Below are 19,039 nucleotides of genomic sequence, written 5' to 3'. Positions count from 1 at the left end.
TTCCTTAATAATGGTTTCCACCAATTTACCCGGTATCGACGTCAGACTGACTGGCCTGTAATTTCCCGGATCTCCTCTGGAACCCTTTTTAAAGATGGGAGTGACATTAGCTACCTTCCAATCCTCAGGAATGGAGGCAGATTTTAAGGAAAGATTACATATCTTTGTCAGGAGATCTACAAGTTCACATTTGAGTTCTTTCAGAACTCTCGGATGTATGCCATCTGGGCCTGGTGATTTATCAGTTTTTAAGTTGTCTATCAGTTTTAGGACCTCCTCTCTCGTCACCTCAATCTGACTCAGGTCTTCCAACACCCCTCCTGAAATCAGTGGTTCTGGAGTGGGCAAGCACTTCTCATCTTCCACAGTGAAGACGGAGGCAAAAAATGCATTTAGCTTCTCAGCCATTTCCCTATCATCCTTCAATACTCCTTTTACCCCTTGGTCGTCCAAGGGCCCCACTGCCTCCCTGGCTGGTTTCCTGTTTCTAATGTATTTGAAGAAAGTTTTATTGTTGGTTTTTACGTTTTTTGCTATATGCTCCTCATATTCCCTTTTTGCCTGCCTGACCTCAGACTTGCATTTTATTTGCCATAGCCTGTGTTCCGTTTTATCAGCCTCACTGTGACTAGCTTTCCACTGCTTAAAGGAATTCTTTTTACTTTTTACAGCCTCCATTACTCTGTTTGTTAACCATGCAGGCTTTTTCCTATACCTGTTTGTGCCTTTCCTAACCTGCGGAATATATATTTTTTGAGCTTCTAGGATCGTAGTTTTAAATAGATCCCAAGCTTCCCCAATTGTTTTGACCCTTTCTACTTTTCCTTTCAGTTTCCTCCCCACGTGTCCCCTCATATCAGAGAAATTACCCCTTTTAAAGTTAAAAATGGTTGTGTGAGTCTTTTTGGCCAATTCTCTATTTGTACAAATGATGAACTCAACAACATTATGATCACTGTTTCCAAGCGGTGCAATCACTTTTACATCTCTCACCAGGTCTTGAGTGTTACTTAGGACCAAATCAAGGATCGCCTCTCCCCTGGTAGGTTCCGTGAATTTTACCTTGGACACTTCTAGCATTTGTATAGAAACAGCTGTAATTTCCCTTACAAGTTAAGCCTGCAACCTTCCTCTTGCTATCTCGAGACCTTGTCAGGCAGTCCATGTCATTAGCCATGGCCTCTGTGGACAATTTCAATCTACCTCCCTGTAGAAAAGCAACAGGTACCCCCTCATCTCTCTGAGATGAGCCAACCCGAACCAGAGACTTTTCATCTCCTGTCGGCTTTCCTCCAATATTCAGTTTAAAAACTGCTCTGCCACCTTTTTTATTTTAAACACCAGCAGCCTGGTTTCTTCTCGGGACAAGTGGAGACTGTCTCACCTGTACAGCTCCCTCTTGTTCCAAAAAGCATCCCAGTGCCTAACAAACTTGAACCCTTCCCCCCTACACCATCGTCTCATCCACGCATTGAGACTCCTGATCTGTGCCTGTCTCTCTAGCCCTGCGCGTGGAACAGGTAGCACTTCTGAGAAGGCTATCTTGGAGGTCCTGGCCTTGAGTTCATTTATTAACCCAAACTTGAAAGTTGATGTGTCATAATATCTGCATGTTCTTGTTTATGTTTGTTTGTCTAAAAACTAATAAACAGATTATTTAAAAAAAAGACTGTACCATGGCCAATGCTAAACCTGGTTGCCTGTAACCAGGGTTTGAAAACCAGATCAAGCCCTGATTCCAATCTGTTGTAAATCTTACCATGATTAGCATTCACAGAAGAGCTGACATAAGCTGTACCGCTGGAAAAAAAGGGGGGGGAGATTCATGCAGGAGAGAGGAAGAGGAAAATGCTGGGGAAACATCACCTCTGCACTTGGTGTAACATGCCTTTGTCAAAGAAAGAGAAGCTGGTGATGCTTCTTTCCGGGGGAAAAAATATTGTGAATAAATCTGTTTATTTACACCAGCAATTAATATCTACAGCCATGTTGGAAAGGTATTCAGACTGGTATGGATATTACACAGGTATATTACAATGCATAAAGGGTTTTTTTGGGGGGGGGGAGTAGACACTAGACAAGGAAATGGAATGCAATATCTAATTGCAATGGCAAAAGGTTTCGATTGGCAGAATGTAATTACTTGTGCCCAGAAGATAGCAGTTAATTCCTACAATAGCTTTAATGACCACCAGTTGTCAGGACCTCAATTTTGCACGTTATCTGAAAACATAGAGTGCAAGATTAATTTAAGTCAGGGATCACAATTAAAGAAACAATTATCTTTCATGTCTTATGCAGGTCAACCTGCCAATGTACTTTTTTATCGTATTAATAAATTTAAAATATGAGATGAACTGACTGCATTCTGTAGAAAAAGGTCAGGCTTGTTTTATGCAGTGCAAAAACAGCAAAAAAAAAAGATGCATGATTTTGGGTGATCTCTCAAGGACGAGCAAAAACTTTTTGAAAGTGACTTTTATGTGATTAGCAGTGCAATCCTATTCACAGTTAGTCCAGTCTAAGCCCATTGGGGATTGGAGTAACTGTAGAATTCATCAGCCTCAGGGCCAAACTAAATATGACAGTATCCATGGGTCTGACCTGTGGAATTTCCCTCTAAGTTGTGGAGTCCTGTGAGCAAAAATTATACTCTGTGAGCTACTGGAATTAAAGTTGTGAGCGAGCAATTTGGCTACTGCATAAATTAGTTTGCTCTGGAGCCATCCTTCTTAGCTAAGACAAAAATGTGTGAGCCGGAGGCTAAAAAACTGTGAGCTCACACTAACTCAGCTTAGAGGGAACACTATTTAAAAGGATTTAAAAACACCACAATATGGCCCCGGTCACACGGGAGGTTTAGGGTCGGAAGAGGGACAGATCGGGGGTACAGCAAACGGGCACGATCAAACCACAACACCTGGGAAGCGGCATGCACCCGTCCCCAATCCGGCCCTTCAGGCCGAAAATGCACATCAAAAAAGAACCTGCTAAAGAGCAGGACTTACCTAAAATGCCGCAGCAAGTGTGGCTGTCGGATCGCTGGCGCAGTCGTCTGCAGGAGCAATCGAGGCTCCCAGCCGAACTGCACATGTGCACACATGTGCAGCCAGCGCCCTTGTGCTCCCTTCCGTGGCTTTCTCCCTGGCATCTGATCGTGCCGGGGAGCAACTGTGCAGCGGCTCACGGGATCTATGTGATCTCGCCGCTGCGTGTCTCTTTTGGTGCAGCTTTCAAAAGCCGCACTTTGCCCGCATCAATTCCCCCCCCCCCCATGTGGCAGGGGCCTATAGTGAACTGAGGCAGTCTTGTTTTCCCCTGGAGCCTTTTTGAAGTGCTGAAATGGCTGCATCCCCCGCCCCATGGCTGTTTGGGCACGTGAAAGTTTGTGTGGGGGGGGAACAAGAGTGTCTCAGGCCCACAGCACTGAAGGCCGATCAGGACCACACCCTTGTGGCATTTTTATATTCCTTTGAAATGGCGTTGTTGTCCATGTCTAGTTTGGCTCTCTGCTTGGGCTTCTCAAAGGATGGTGGGCGTAGTATCAGGTCACAACACACCATTTCATGTTACTTCACCAGGATTCTTGATGGTTGCTAATATTTGTATTTATAGCCACAAATTGATAATTTGGGAGAGGGCAGTATAATTGTTAAGAGCTGCAGACTCTAATCTGGAGAAACAGGTTTAGTTCCCCACTCCTCCTTCACGTGAAGCCTGCTGGGGGACCTTGAGCCAGTCAGTTCTTTCAACTCTCTCAGTCCTGCCTACCTCACAAGGTGAGTGTTGTGGGGAGAGGAAGGGAAGGAGATTGTAAGCCACTTTGAGACTCCTTAAAGTAGAAAAAAGAAGGGTATAAAAAACTCTTCTTCTACTATGGCACTGGCAATTCCAAAGCCCATCCAAGCACATCTCTGTTGAATTTCAAAATGTTGCTGGAAACACACTGTTTCTCCCAGCCTATGGAACAAAGGAGATATGATGCTATATGTGTGGCTGCTTCCTTTTGTAATGTGTAGAACCAGGGGACATTTTGTAGAAAAAGAGGTGCAGGAGCTCATTAGCATAACTCATTAGCATATGCCGCCGCCGCCACCACCACCACCCCGAGATCACCGGAAGTGTGACAGAAGGCCACACCCCCTGAGATCACCAGAAGTGTGTCAGAAGGCAACACCCACCACTCAGGCTCCACCCCAAAGATCTCCAAGGTATTTCCCAACTCAGACCTGGCGAGCCTATCTGATGGCACACGTGGGGGAAAACAGACAAACCACCCATGTCAGGTAAAGAGGGGGGGATACCAGAATACCAGGTCAATATATTTTTATTCTCCTTGGCATTGATGGCTGAGGTGCTTTTAGTGTTCCTTTTCTGTTTGACTGGCAGCCTTCCTCTCTGTTATAGTTGACTGTGGGTTTTATATCACTGCCATTTAGTGTTGTTTTTGTCAGCCACAATAAGATCACTTTCAGAGAGGAAAAGCAGGTTATCCATTTTAAAATAAATAATGTTGACAAGGCTGGATCCAGAACAACAACGAAATCACATCCACTAATTTTTGCCTAAACAAAACCCAATGATCTAGAGTTGTGGTCTTCAACCTAGGGGTTGGCAGACAGAGCCACCTGCCCCCCCCCCAAGCCATTTGGAAGTCCCCACACATGTATAGACACAGCAAGGGTGTCATGGCTCTTACTTCCCTTTGGATGCACATGAAGAAGAGCAGGATGGCAGGGTGAGGTCACTCAGTGGCAAAGAGGAATCCTCCGGGGTGCCAACCGTTGGTTCATTTATCACTAAAATAAACCTCTTGATGGCTGGTTTATGTGTTCTGGGACTTGAATGACATCCCCCTCCCAGTGGAATGAGAAACTCTGAGAGGGGCTTGAGTGTTCTGGGACTGGATTGACAATCCTCTGAGTGGAATGATGGTCTGTGGAGTAGCAGAAGTGCTCTGGGCCTCAAATGACAGCCCCTGGAGTGGAGGAAGAGGAGGAGGAGGAGAGTTGGATTTATACTTCACCCTTCACTCAGAGTCTCAGAGTGGCTTATGATCTCCTTTCCTTCCTCTCCCCACAACAGACACCCTGTGAGGTAGGTGGGGCTGAGAGAGCTCTTGAGAGAACTGTTTTTGAGAGAACAGCTCTGAGAGAACTCTGACTGACCCAAGGTCACCCAGCTGGCTTCACACGGAGGAGTGGGGAATCAAACCCAGTTCTCCAGATTAGAGTCCACTGCTCCTAATGACTACACCAAACTGGCTCTCTAGGGAATAGCATGAGTGCTCTGGGACTGAATGACAGCTCTTGGGAGTAGCTGATATGTTCTGGGCCTGGAATGACAGCCCCCAGAGTGGAATGATGGGGCCTGGGAATACCATAAGTGGGACCTGGCATGCTGAGTCTGTGCTGGTAAAGACCAGGAATTCAGGTAGCTCTGTCTATACCTTTGATAGTGAAAAGCTGACACAAAGCTAAGATGGCATGGTGCTACTTGGTGAAGCTCCATGATTTGTAAACAAAAAAGATTCTGACACATCATATTTTTTAGGTTTACCAAAATCTGAGATTACATCATGAGATAATTTTAAATTACAGATTTATAATGAAATCCTGAGGAAATTAATGTTTAAATAAATAAAAATCTAGCTATGACTTTTAGTCTTAATAAATTGGGCAATTTTCTGTTGCTTCAGCTTAATTCTTTTTTAATGAACTATCATGAAATCTAATTTATACATTCTAAGTGTGAACAAAACACCTTGCAATCACATTCTTTTCCTTGCCGTAACAAAATACTGTCCAGTAATTACCAGCCTTTGCACTGGTTTATCTACAGCCTGTGCTATATAGGAACTAAAAAGTGATTAGTGAGAGTCTTTCTACGCATCATCAATACACGTCAATACAGCTTGCATTATTCAAGCACACATACAAATTGCTCAGCTTCAACCTCTCCAACAAATCCCACAGCCCAGTAACTCTTTCCATGTTTTGCTTGGCTTGCTTGGTGTTCGAAGCCTGGGTTTTGCTGTGTGAGGTAACTTCAATAGCAGTTCTGTGCTCACTGACTTGGGAGCTCAGGGGAAGTTATTTCTGAGGAAATATTCTGAGGATCTCATTACATACTTCCCCACTTTTATTTATTTGAAATGTTTCTATCCCATTTGTCTCTATCCCAGCTGTAACCCAAGGTAGGTTACAATAAAACATACACACATACACAAATAAAGACAAAAAAAATTAAAACAAACCAACCAAAACTTCATCACAAAACCCTTTAAAATCTATCCTCTGTGATCTGTCTATTTAGGGGCAGAACGCTCAACTGAGTCTGAAGAAACTGTTGTTATGCTACGTAATGTTTTTGTAGCTTTATAAAACAGGACACAGATTTGTTCCAGCCACTTTGGATGGCAAGACTCCATCTGATGGAGAAGTTACAGGAGTGTAGCTGAACATGAGGAGAAACTTCCTAATCGTAAAAGCAGTTTGACAAGGGAACCAGTTACCAGAAGGGGGCTCTCCCTCGCTGGGAGAACTCTCACAGATCAGACAGCTATCTATTGGGGATGTTCTAGCTTCCCTGCATTGAGTGGGAAGTTGAATTCAACTGCCTATAAGGCCCCTTTTAACTCTATTAGTTTATGTATAGAAATTCTTGGTAATGACTAGAAATCTTCCCAAACCTTTAGAAACTTCAGCTACAGTTTTTTGTTGTTTGCTTTTATAAAGAAATAAAATTGCCAACAGTTCATGAATGTGCACACACAATATAAACACATGCAGTACAAGACACAATCATTTGTGTGTGTGTTCGTCTTTTGACTTCACTTGTCAAATACAACCGCATTTTCATTGGGATTCATTTGTAAACCACCACAAAATCGATCTGGGTCAGTGGTACATTTAGGCAATTTTAGACTCTGGATTTAATGGTCTTATAGTTCTTCTGCCCCCACCCCCAATGGTAATGCATACTTCACAAGCAAAGCTATAGTCTGCTTTTGTGGCCTTTGGTGAGGCCCTGAACTGGAACCCTGGATTTCTGCCTCAAAATCGACCCTTGGTGACACAGCTCCACTATCTAAGGCAGGGGTCCCCAACTTTTTGAGCCTCTGGGCACATTTGGAATTCTGACACAGCATGGTGGGCATATAGGCTTGCCAAGCCCCCACTGGGGGCGGGTAGATTCTTGCCCGGGAGGCCCGTTACCCACCGCCAGCGGATCGGGCCCCAGGGGGAACTCCACCCCCTGCCGGAGGGCATCTCCAGCGTGATGATGTCACCCGGAGGTGACATCATCATGCTGGCCAAGTTGTGGGGGGGACACTCTGTGAATCGAGGGAAAACTCTATGGTTTTCCCTCGAGTCAAGGTGCCCCGCCCCAACGTGGGCGATGCGATGACGTCACTTCCAGTGATGTCATCATGGCACGTGCGCGCGAAGCCCGGAATCCCCCCGCTTTCCAGGTAAGTCGACTTGGCAACCCTATGGGCACAGCAACAAAATGGCTGCCGCAAAATGGCTTCCACAGGAGGTCAAGTCAGCCACAAAAGGATTGTCACAGCTTAACGTCAGTAATGCAGTATAGATACTTGTGCTGGGGTGGCAGCTGCTGACAGAACAGTATTTTTAAAAACCTGTAAAACGTAAAGGTAAAGGTTCCCTTGCTCGAAAACCAGTCGAATCCGACTCTAGGGTTGCGGTGCTCATCTCCGTTTCAAAGCCGAAGAGCCAGCGCTGTCCGAAGAATTTCTGTGGCCATGTGGCTGGCATGACTAAACACCAAGGCGCACGGAACGCTGTTACCTTCCCACCGAAGTGGTCCCTATTTATCTACTTGCAATTTCTTGCTTTCGAACTGCTAGGTTGGCAGGAGCTGGAACTAGAGACAGGAGCTCACCCTGTCTTGCGGCACCCGGGTCTTGAACCGCTGAACTACTGACCTTCCACAGCCTGCAGTTCAGCGACTTAACCACTTGAGCCAATGCAGCTCAAACCTGTACAGCCAATCAAATCTCCAATAGTCAATCAGAGGTCTTTCTGGACAAAAGCCTGACTTGGAATCACCCACTTCCTAAAAACACTTGGCAGGCACCAGAAAAGGTATTGGTGGACATCATAGGTCCCATGGGCACCACATTAGGGACCCCTGATCTAAGGTAACCGCGGTTACCACACAAAGCAGCAAATGTCACTTGAAATATTTCCGGACCCATCTAAATTATTTCAAACACTCAAACTGTTATAAAGGAAGGAACATCCATGTGCAACATGTAGAAGCCATTCAGGCAGAAGCAAATAAGATCATATCAGACAGTAATCAATGCACAGAAAATGTTCTTTGGCAGCATATCGGATGATTAAAGGACCTGCACCCTAATGACTGTGTGGGGGGGACAATTACTGAGCTTCTGCTAAATATTCTGCAAGAACAGAAAATATCATTCCATAAATAAAGATTATAAATTGTAAATACTAAGGAAATTCTCTGTAATTCTGATGAAGACATCAGACTTCCCTCAGGGAATTGTAGGTAATAGTATTCAGTGCATACTTTGAGAAAGATGTGATTGCTTACAATGAATTATTTGAAGAACCAGTGGAAATATTTTAAAATATGTAAATGTTGGGGAGCATTAACACACTGAGTAGTTAATGTACTTGGAGAAAGAGTGACTTTGTGCAAGTCTTTTAAAAAATAATATATTTTTAAAGGATTTCTGTTTGCCAACAAGAATCAATTTCGTAACTGAAAAGGTGGCTTTAGATGCCTTTGCAGGAAAATGTGTGACAGAAAAGTTCTCCAAAATGTAGCGGTTTCTGCTAATGACATAATTTTATGGAGTATAATATTCTGATCTGTAATAAACTGACTTTTAAAGAAATTCCTGTTCTATAAAGGTATTGCCTTTTGTAACAAATGCCTGCCTTAACAAAATAAAACGCCTGCCTTGACATCACTCGAGCAGCCACTATGGCTGTTAGAGTACCACCGCGGTCGGGGTGAGCTCCCGACCCTAGTCCCAGCTCCCACCCACCCAGCAGTTCGAAAGCAACTAACTGCGAGTAGATAAATGGGTACCTACCCTTAGTAGGGTGGGGGGCACCCTCCTCAGGTGTGGTGGAGAAGGCGGCGGCAGCAAGACATCGGCTCCAGTGGAGTGCCGGAGACGGAGGCGGCGTGGCGATGTGATGGTGGCGGCAAGCAAGCAGGGCCGGAGGGGCGATCCCTGGTGGCCGGCAGAGGAAAGAAACATCAAGCGACTGCCGTCAAAAGGGCGCGCGATGACATCGAGCACAGGCACAGCTGAGCCAGAAAGGATGTTGCTGGGGCCAGAAGAGGGCGTGAGTCGCGTGCCCCAAAGCCAACCCGCCTGAGCGCCGGAATGAACAGAGACTGCCGAAGAAAAAGACCTGAAGAGCCGAGTTAAGAAGAACACCAAGCACCACTGGGTGCCGGTAGGTAGTCCCACCCCCGTACAGAAAATGTGGCCCTAGTTAGGGAATAATGTGATTAGCACCTGACTGTAAGCCGCTCAGAGACCCCTTGAAAAAGGGGTTCAAGTGGGATATAAAGTTGAAAGTAAAAAAAAACCAAAAAAAACCAGTGGTTACAAACAAAGATTATTGATTCATTCATGTGGACAAATTTCTGTGGGATTTCTTAAATGTAGTTTTGCAGAGCTGCCTTTCCCTCTGTGAGTTCAGCTGTGGTTAGCAATACCAGACCCCATATCCCACACCCTGAAATTTATGGGGCAGGGATGGGACCATGTGATAGCACACTGAATAGGAGTACCTCCACATATTACTACAAAGTGTATGTACAAAGTAGCGTAGTCACAATTATGTGACTTTGAATAGATAGCTAGAGACAATTCTCTAGTAAAGGTAAAGGTTCCCTTGCTCGAAAGCCAGTCGAATCCGACTCTAGGGTTGTGGTTGTCATCTCCATTTCTTTCAAAGCCGAAGAGCCAGCACTGTCCGAAGACATTTCCGTGGTCATGTGGCCGGCATGACTAAACACCAAGGCGCACGTAACGCTGTTACCTTCCCACCGAAGTGGTACCTATTTATCTATTTACAATTTCTTGCTTTTGAACTGCTAGGTTGGCAGGAGCTGGAACTAGAGACGGGAGCTCACTCCATCATGCGGCACACTTGGGTCTTGAACTGCTGAACTTACTGACCTTCCACAGCCTGCAGTTCAGCGTCTTAACCACTTGAGCCACCGCAGCTCCAATTCTCTATTCTCTACACACACTAAAAATGGAAAATAACTATGCACTAAATATAAAATGTGGTTAGTACTAGATCATTGCCTCCCATGTTCAATTGAATGGCATAACCCAGTTTATTGGATATATGATACTGTTATTATTTCTCTGTTTTCTAAATGTGTAATCCAAAATGTGATTTGATTGCATTGTTTGTTGTATGTATTTACTGGTCTTTATCACATTTGTTTTATAATTTTGTAATCCATCTTGCATCTCAGCAAGGAAGGCAGTTGATAAATGAAGTAAACTTAAAGGAAGCCATTAAGTGTGCATGGCTAATGGCCCTGAGATGTCAATATGCTGCCTTGTGGATCTGAAAATAGGCCCCAGAAACCTATGCCTTGTGACCCTACCCTGAGACCTGGTAAATCTAGCCCTGGTATATAGATCAATGTATTGGAGACTTCCATGCCATGCCATGCCAATGACAAACTCTCTGCTCACATCTTGCTCTTGGTAGAGAGAGTCACTTCATTCTCTCGGCTCTAAGGCCCAGATCACCAGTGCACCCTTCTGGTGGCCATGATGGCCAATCCACCCTTGTTTATAAGAGTCATATGTGCATTGTCACTAGTCCACAAAACTAAGTGTCAGGGAGAATGGCTCTAGACTAGCCTTCTCTCTGAAGCGACTCTAGACAGCCCTCTCTCTATGTGTGCATTTAGAGGGTTTTTTTCATAATGGAGCATTCAGTTACGTGAGCCCATATTTACATGCTGAAGCAACTTAAAGTCCACACATGATTTACCACCACATCAGTATTTGGGAGAACTAGACCTGAGTTCCAGCCACTATTTACCCTTTGAGCACATTCAAGGTAAATTCCAATATAGCTTTAGCCAAAGTGCCGAACATTGACTTCGAGCAACCTCCTGCAATTATGGCCTCTTCTTACAGGACAATTGAATCAGCTGCTACCCCTTCTCATCCCCTTAGCTGTTGGTTGACAGATATAATAAAGTCTACATTGCTAAGAGTTTAAGAGCAGTGGTGCAAGGTCTAGCGCCATGTTTCACACAGCAGACAACCAGATGTCCCCTCAAAGACCTCCAAACATCACACAAAGGCCAGTGCATCCCACCCATTGTTCCCCCTGTACCAGTGTATAAAGGAACTGCTGCCTCCAAACACGGTGATCCATTTAATTATCATGGCCCATAGCCAGTGATGGACCTATCCTCCATGAATCTGCTATTTTAAGTAAGTGGCCAACACAAGTGAACTTAACAGCACTTTCTTTACATGACTCACATGACTTTACATGACAGAATTACTCTAGGGAGCGAACTAGTCTGGTAAGCATGGTTGTATTCCCACACAGCAAAGCCCTAACTTTTAAAATATTTCTAAATATAATTTTCTTTCTGATCTTGCAGCTGTATGTTTAGTGCCTCTGCTTTTCTTCAAAGTAAGCCGTGATTTTCAAAATAGGTTTTTCCACACTGATGTTATGTACATTGTGAAATGGACCATAATAGATTAAGTGTGTCAAATGATTAAGTGACTTGGCCTGTTTAAATTGGGAGAGGGCTTAGGACTCCATGGAAGTTCAGCCAAGTCAGCTAAAACATCACATCCTTTATTGATCTCCTTATTATATTTTTACATCATTTCCATAAAAACTGGAAATGTTCCCTAAACCAACAGAGGCTTCCATACTTCCAGCAATTATCTTAAGGTCTGATTTGCATTTTAAATGTCACCTGTATAAATTAAAACTGTTTACTGTTAACATTGTCAATTTTATGATTCATCTGGCATGAGCCAGCCAAAGAAAATGTTTGTTGCAAAAAAGTTCTCCTGCATTTATTATGTCACTATTGTATATACTTTATATATGCAGTTTATACCAAAAATAGAAGCTCAGACTTCCATTAGCTTGAGCATTCCTAAGCTTTTTTTTTCTGTCTCACTTTACTTGATAGGTTTATTGATTTATTTATCTGTTGCATTTTTATTCCACCCTCCATCCAAAGGGCTCAGCATCGCCTACCTGGATTGCCTATCCTCCATTTATCTTCACAACAACCATTGAGGTAGATTAGGCTGAGAGAATGACTGGCTCAAGATCATTCAAGATCATCATGCTAAATGGGGATTGCATCTCAATCCTAGGCCAGTGCTGTAGCCACTAGACTGGTATTGACTTCCTAAGTTCCCCCTGGTATCAGGAAAACAGTAACCCAACATCTTGCTTTGCAGGAAAACTCTGCCTAGTCCAGACAGTCACTTCCCATCTTTAGCTTTCAATGACCTACTCCAATAGGATCAATATACACAAACAAGATTTGATTGTTGTTGCTTCAAGATACACATGTCTGAAAATGAAGAGGCCCAATCCTCAGGAGATGAAAGGGACTCATCTATTACCTGTCTTTTTTTTCCTTCCAACAGCATGAGGAATTTGATTTTGATTAGGAAAACTACAGGAAGAATTAGGGCTGCCAGCCTCCAGGTGGGGCCTGGGGATCTCCCGCTTTTACAACTGATCCCCATCTGACAGAGATCAGTTCCCCTGGAGAAAATGGCTGCTTTGAAGGGTGGACTCTGTGGCATTGTACCATGCTGAGGCCCCTCCCCTCCCCAAACCCTGCCTCCTCCCAGATGCACCCTCAAAGTCTCCAGGTATTTTCCAACCCAGACCTGACAACCCTAGTAAGAATTAAATACCTTCTTCCCTACTCCCTGGTCCTGGGTCGGGAGCTTTCTGGAAATCCTTTTGTACCAAAGTTAATGTTGTGAGCTTTTTTGAGTCATAGGCCAAAAAAAAAACCATCTTGTGTTCCTGACTGAGTAACATTTTGCCTCAAAGGAACAGGAGAGAATGATGCCAGACTGGATAAGAAAAGGTTCCTCACACATGCCTCTTATGCCATATGCCAAGAACAGCTAGACATGTGCGTTCAAAAGCACTTTCTACCATGTAATGAGAACAAAGTACCGCTTAGAGATGCCCTCTTGGAGAACAAGCATCTGACATTGTCTTCATCATTTGAAGGGGGCCATAAAGGTTCAGGCGCTGGTAAAAAGCGATGTATTGAAGCAGACTGAATAATTATGCAGCTTCTTTCCTATGAAGCTAGTTTCAATGTCAGCCTTTCTGCTATCTTGGTGAAAGAACTCATCCTGCTATTAGTGGCAATAGGCATATGAATGGGAGACTTTACACAGGGTTAATTTTACCTGCTAATTGCTGGAATCTCTTGCCCCCTGAGCTCTGAGCCACAGCTGTAGGTGAGGTAGCACCACATCACTGATGGACAGCCCTTGGCAATTTCTGTCAGGAATTTCAGACAGCTATGACACTCAGTGGCCTTGAAATATATTCGTAGCAGCTGTCCTACAAGGTGGAGCACTTTCCAAGTGAACTAGTATATTAGTTGACAAATAATATGAGACTGCTCATATTATTTATTGGCAAGGATAGGGCAGCACTGCGACATTCTTAAATGTCTAAGTAAGGGTGTAAGGGCCTAAGTAAGGTGTAAATGCCTAATTAAGGAATAACCAAACTGCCCAGGATACAAAACAGTTCTACAAAGAGTACCGTGCAACAAATACAAACAATGCAAGAAAAGGAAACATACAATCATTTTGTCACCAGAGACCCTTCCACCGACAAACAGTGCCTTGGACTTCCATATCAAATGTTCACATTCTCAGGCAGTGGCATGCTGACAAAGATGATTGCAACTCAGAGTTGCCCCTTCCTGATTCCATGTGATTATGCGTACCCATGTGTATATCTTTACCTTAGTCATGGTCATGAGGAACTTTGGAGTGCCACACAAAGGATCCTTGATTAATGTTGCCAGACTAAGAAGCTATTTCTGCTTGAAAGTGCACGGAGAAATACATGCCTTAGTTGACACACCTTGCCATGATCTCAAAGGGATGGATTCATCTATGCCTCTGACTATGGAAGGCTAGAGGATCTCAGGGTACAAAAGACATGGGGCAGGGGAGGGGTGGCTGGAGGAAACAAAGGGAAGACAAGGGAAGGGAAACAAATCTTGAATGCCTTATGAAACAAGGTAGTAGTCAGAACTGAGGGCCATCAAAATTAGCATAACCACAAAGAATACAATTCACTTCTTTGTTGTTATTTTTGCATTTCCAAAAACACAGTAGTTCTAAATTAGCACTGTCATTGGGGGGTAAACGTGTGAGTTTCAAAATCATTTTAAGCTTCCAGGCACCAGGTTTTCATGGACCTGAGAATCTTAAACATAACTGCCTGAGAACATACACTCCTTTCATCTTTCTTCATATACCAAATAAGCCAGTGCAGGAGAGCCAGAGCCGGCTCCCTTATTTCTCATGGGGTTGCTAACTGGTGCCCGTTAGCAAAATTAGTCAAGGAGAGTGATTGCTTTGCAAGAAATTTTACGCATTCATTATTTTTGCCTAACTTCTCTACATGGCATCAGGATCAATTCAGGTGAACTAATTTCTTCTCCTTAATGATTAATGTTTCATAATATAGCCACGAGGAGAGCAAGGGCAAGGAGCCCATGTTTTCATTCTTTAGCCTAATTACAACTCATTCGAAAAATAATTTTTGAGCTTTTTTTCCCTTTAACCTTCAGTACTGTTTTCTTTAGGCGTAACAAGAGAGGGCAAGATTCAGATTCCCCCCACACACACACACACACCTTCTTGTTAATAGCATTTATGCAAACCTGTAGCGAGAGGGCCAACTACTGGCACAGTTTCTCACATAAGTGTCAGGAATTCCCAAGTACAGTTAGAAAGATTCATCAAGAGATGTCAGGCCCCTTTCCAGAGTTACTGTTAATGACACAGGAATTGTTGCAGGGCAGCTTCCAAACTCACTTCTGGCTTCTCATAGTGTTACATTTAGCAGTGTAAGAACTGCCACACTATGTTCTTTCCCACACCATTTAGCAATGACAGAAGTTCAAGGTGCCATGGGAGGTGCCCACACCACACTTCCTAGGAGAGCGTTGTTGGTGCAGGAAGGAACATGGCATGATCTCTTAACATGGGACCTCTGACTTCAAGAGTTGCTGTTTTATGTGGGGGGAGAGCCATGCCACAATGGATCCTTCATGGTAATGCAAGTGGACCTTGGTAATGTCACAGTCTGAGGCGATGTAAGAGAAGTCCAACACTATGGCACCTTCACAGACCAAGGTCAACTAGAATAATACTAATATGGGAAGAAACCACCACAGTACATCCTTTTGTATGTGACTTTTGCTTCTGATATTAGGAAACAGTGCAGAGAAGAGATATTGCTACAGTGGCTCCCATCATGCTACTGAAGGCAACATCAGGGGAGGAGGCTTAGATCCCTCTGTCAAGTAGAGGTAAAAGTTACTATTTGTTACACTCAGGTACACCTTGGTAATCAGAGGCAGCACTCCCTATTGATAACCTCTACCATATAGCAGAGAAGATGAAGGGAGATGGAGATACCATGAGACTAGAGAATGAGCATGGAAGAGGTTGGCTATTACTGGACTTGGTGTAGTGGTTAAGAGTGCGGACTCTAATCTGGGAGAACTGGGTTTGATTCCCCACTCCTCCACATGCAGCTGCTGGTGTGACCATGGTCAGTTACCTCAGAGCTGTTCTCTCAGGAGCAGTTCTCTCAGCCCCACCTACCTCACAGGGTGTCTGTTGTAGGGAGGGGAAGGGAAAGGAGATTGTAAACTGCTCTGAAACTCCTTCAGGTAGTGAAGGGCAGGGCATAAATCCAATCTCTTCTTCTTCTTCTTCTTCATTTAGAGTGAATATGGTGAATGAAGAACCAAAGCAGTTAGCAAAGAGTCAGAAGTTGTTTGTCACATTTTCTGCAGAGTGTCTGCCAGGCTAGCAAAGGCATGCCAAAGGGCTGTGAGCTCTGCTTCGATTGTAGTCCAAGGAGGATACACTGGACAACCTTGTTGACTCTTCTAATTGTCAGGTTTGTGACCTTTCCTCATCATTTTAGCCTCTGCTCAGTTGCCAAGCACCAGTCCCACAGCAGACTTTGTAGCACAGACTTACATTCCCATTTAACTTGTGGGGGGTAATCTGATGGTTCTCAAAGAAAAAACCAGGAAGAGCCTTTGACATGCTGAGGCTTATTCCTCAGTGGTATTTTCATAGCAGTATTCGGAGCAGCCAGAAGGCATTACTGTTCTGCAGGATAATTCCATGCTGGTTTAAATAAGGTAGAACTCTGCCGCTGGAGGACAGCAAATGAAATTATGGATACTTCCAGCTATGACCAGTCAGTCCGCTATCAATCTATACCAGCAGCAGAATCACATACTGCAATAAGTGAGCAATAGGGGGATTTGTGCTTGTACCCCAGAGGGGAATCCAGGCACACAATATTTATGGGCTGAGACTTACCAGGCTGCACTGGAACAGATGCTAAATTCAAGTGCTTGCCCATGACCTTAGAAATGTATGAAATTTATCTCTCCATTCTCTTGTCCTTCTGACTCCTTGCGTATCAGTGTTACAGTATGGACAAGGGAACTTGCTGGTCTTTGTTGAACACATCTAAATAAAAATCCAGCTCAAACACACCCTGGCTGTTCATTTCCAAATGAAGTTGGCTCTGCCTTTCAGGCAGGAAATAAACACACCGGCTCTAAATGTTGTTTCTTCCGGCAGTGCAGTGTCTGCTCATTTTATGCCATGAGCTTTCTGTACTTCCCTATGGCAACAGGGGCTGGGGTCAGTAAGGGAATAGTGCCTTGGCACAGATGAGTCATGCTATCCATCCAGAAACTTATTCATACCACACAGCATCGTCCCCCAGTGATATTTTTGTGCACTGTTGACTCACTGGCATGGGAAGCGCTCTCATTCTATATAAGTTGTGGGTCTCATTATTAGAGCCATTCCAATGACAGGGCATTAGGCTGACTGCAGGACAGGAAATGCTTTGCTTGCACACTTTGGGAGAAGGCAAGTAGGGGGAGGAGAACAGAGGTGGAGATATCCACAACTTTGTCCAATTCTCACCCCACCCACACCAAACCTAGCACCTTTGGATAGAGGCAAAGGCATTGCTGATGCCCTGTGTAAAGTGGAAGGACTACTGTACAACTTGAGGAAACCGCCAAAGGGCCACTTTTTCTCTCTTTTTCAAAAAAAAAAGTCTAAGGGTGCTTTCATACACACTAAATAATGCACTTTCAATGCATTCTGCAACTGGATTTTACTATGTGAAATGGCAAAATCCGCTTGCAAACGGTCGCTGAAGTGGATTGAAACTGCACTATTTAGTATGTGCGAAAGCGCCCTTAAATGTGTTCTATGGTTTTCCAACTAGAGATGCTACCGAATTTTGTAAACATACTGTGTTGATAAGAAAATTCCATTTTCTGATATTGGTTCAAACCAGATGTCCAAGACCAGCATCCTACTTCACCCAGCAGCCAACCTGTTGCCCAGGAGGGCAAACAGGGCATAGAGGATGAGGCCCTCCACTGCTGCTGCCTTCCAGCACTGGTATTCAGAGGTTTGTTACCTCTGGATATGGAGGCACCCTTCAGATACCATAGCTAGTAGCCACTGATGGACCTCTCTGCTCTTGGCCATCACCATCTCCCCTGGCAGTGAATTCCACAGCTGAATTGCTCTTTGATTTAAAAAGTATTTTCTTTTGACTGTTCTGAAAGTACGTCTGGAGGTATTGGCTACAATTTCATGGGAAATCTTTGCTGACAGAAGAGATTTCCACCAGCAAAATGGGACTTCCTTGCCTTCCATCCGCTACTGCAGCCCAAAATGTCCCCAAAGATGTTCATGGGGGAGAGGGGATTCCCAGGAGCAAGGTCAGGGGAGTCAAGGATTTACAGCAGGAGGGGGAAATTGGCAAACACCCACACCTTCCTTCAGCAGGTTTGCAGGAATTTGCTACTGGATCAGTCCATGGCTGTGATCACACACACTAAATAATCCACGTTCAATCCACTTTCAATGCACTTTCCAACTGGATTTTTACTGTGTGAACCGGCAAAATCCAATTTCAATGTGCACTGAAAGTGGATTATTTAGTGTGTGTGATCACAGCCCATGATTCACTATTTATCTAGTTCTGCATTGGTAGCAAAAGCAGTGCAACAAAAATGCTATTATATATTCTCTGTACATATGCCTCTAAGACCACTTTGATGTGCAAAGTGCTTAAATGTGAGTGAATGTCATGTGGTGTTACTCACTCAAGTGTGCCACTACACTACAAACAGCAATTCTTTATTTTTTTTTAAAAAAAGTTTACATTAGGCTGGCGTCAGTCTCAAATGCACCAGACTTTTTAAAAAACTGACTTAATAGGAGTAGATTGGACCCCAGTATCTTCTTACAAAAGACCGTTTGAATCTACAGAATAATTATACATTTATATGACTTAATTGAGTTCTCGTTCACTGCAGCAAAGGAGGCATGGCAGGAGAAAATGTGGCCATAAGGTATTATTTTATTATTTAAGGTGCAAGTAAAATCAGACCTTGAGTATCTTGTAGCTTCAAGCTGCCACTTAAAATGAAATATTCCATTCGTCAGTAACCAAACCCTCCAGACAGATTAGCTTCTTGACTGTAAGCCTCGGAAAGTTGCTTTAGGACTAAGGCACTCAACTCAGTTCGGAGTCTAAGCATTCTGGGGCACATTTATCATTACCTGGAGCAAAGGTTCAGATTAAACTGTGGGAGGAAGGTACAGTCAAAAGTGGCCAAAACATTCTATTAAACACACACACACACACACATGTTAAGTAGCAAT

This window comes from Gekko japonicus, unplaced genomic scaffold (assembly GCF_001447785.1).
Source record: "Gekko japonicus isolate JY-2015 unplaced genomic scaffold, Gekko_japonicus_V1.1 scaffold1960, whole genome shotgun sequence".
Lineage (NCBI taxonomy): Eukaryota > Metazoa > Chordata > Lepidosauria > Squamata > Gekkonidae > Gekko > Gekko japonicus.
Note: the sequence above shows the minus strand (reverse complement) of the source record.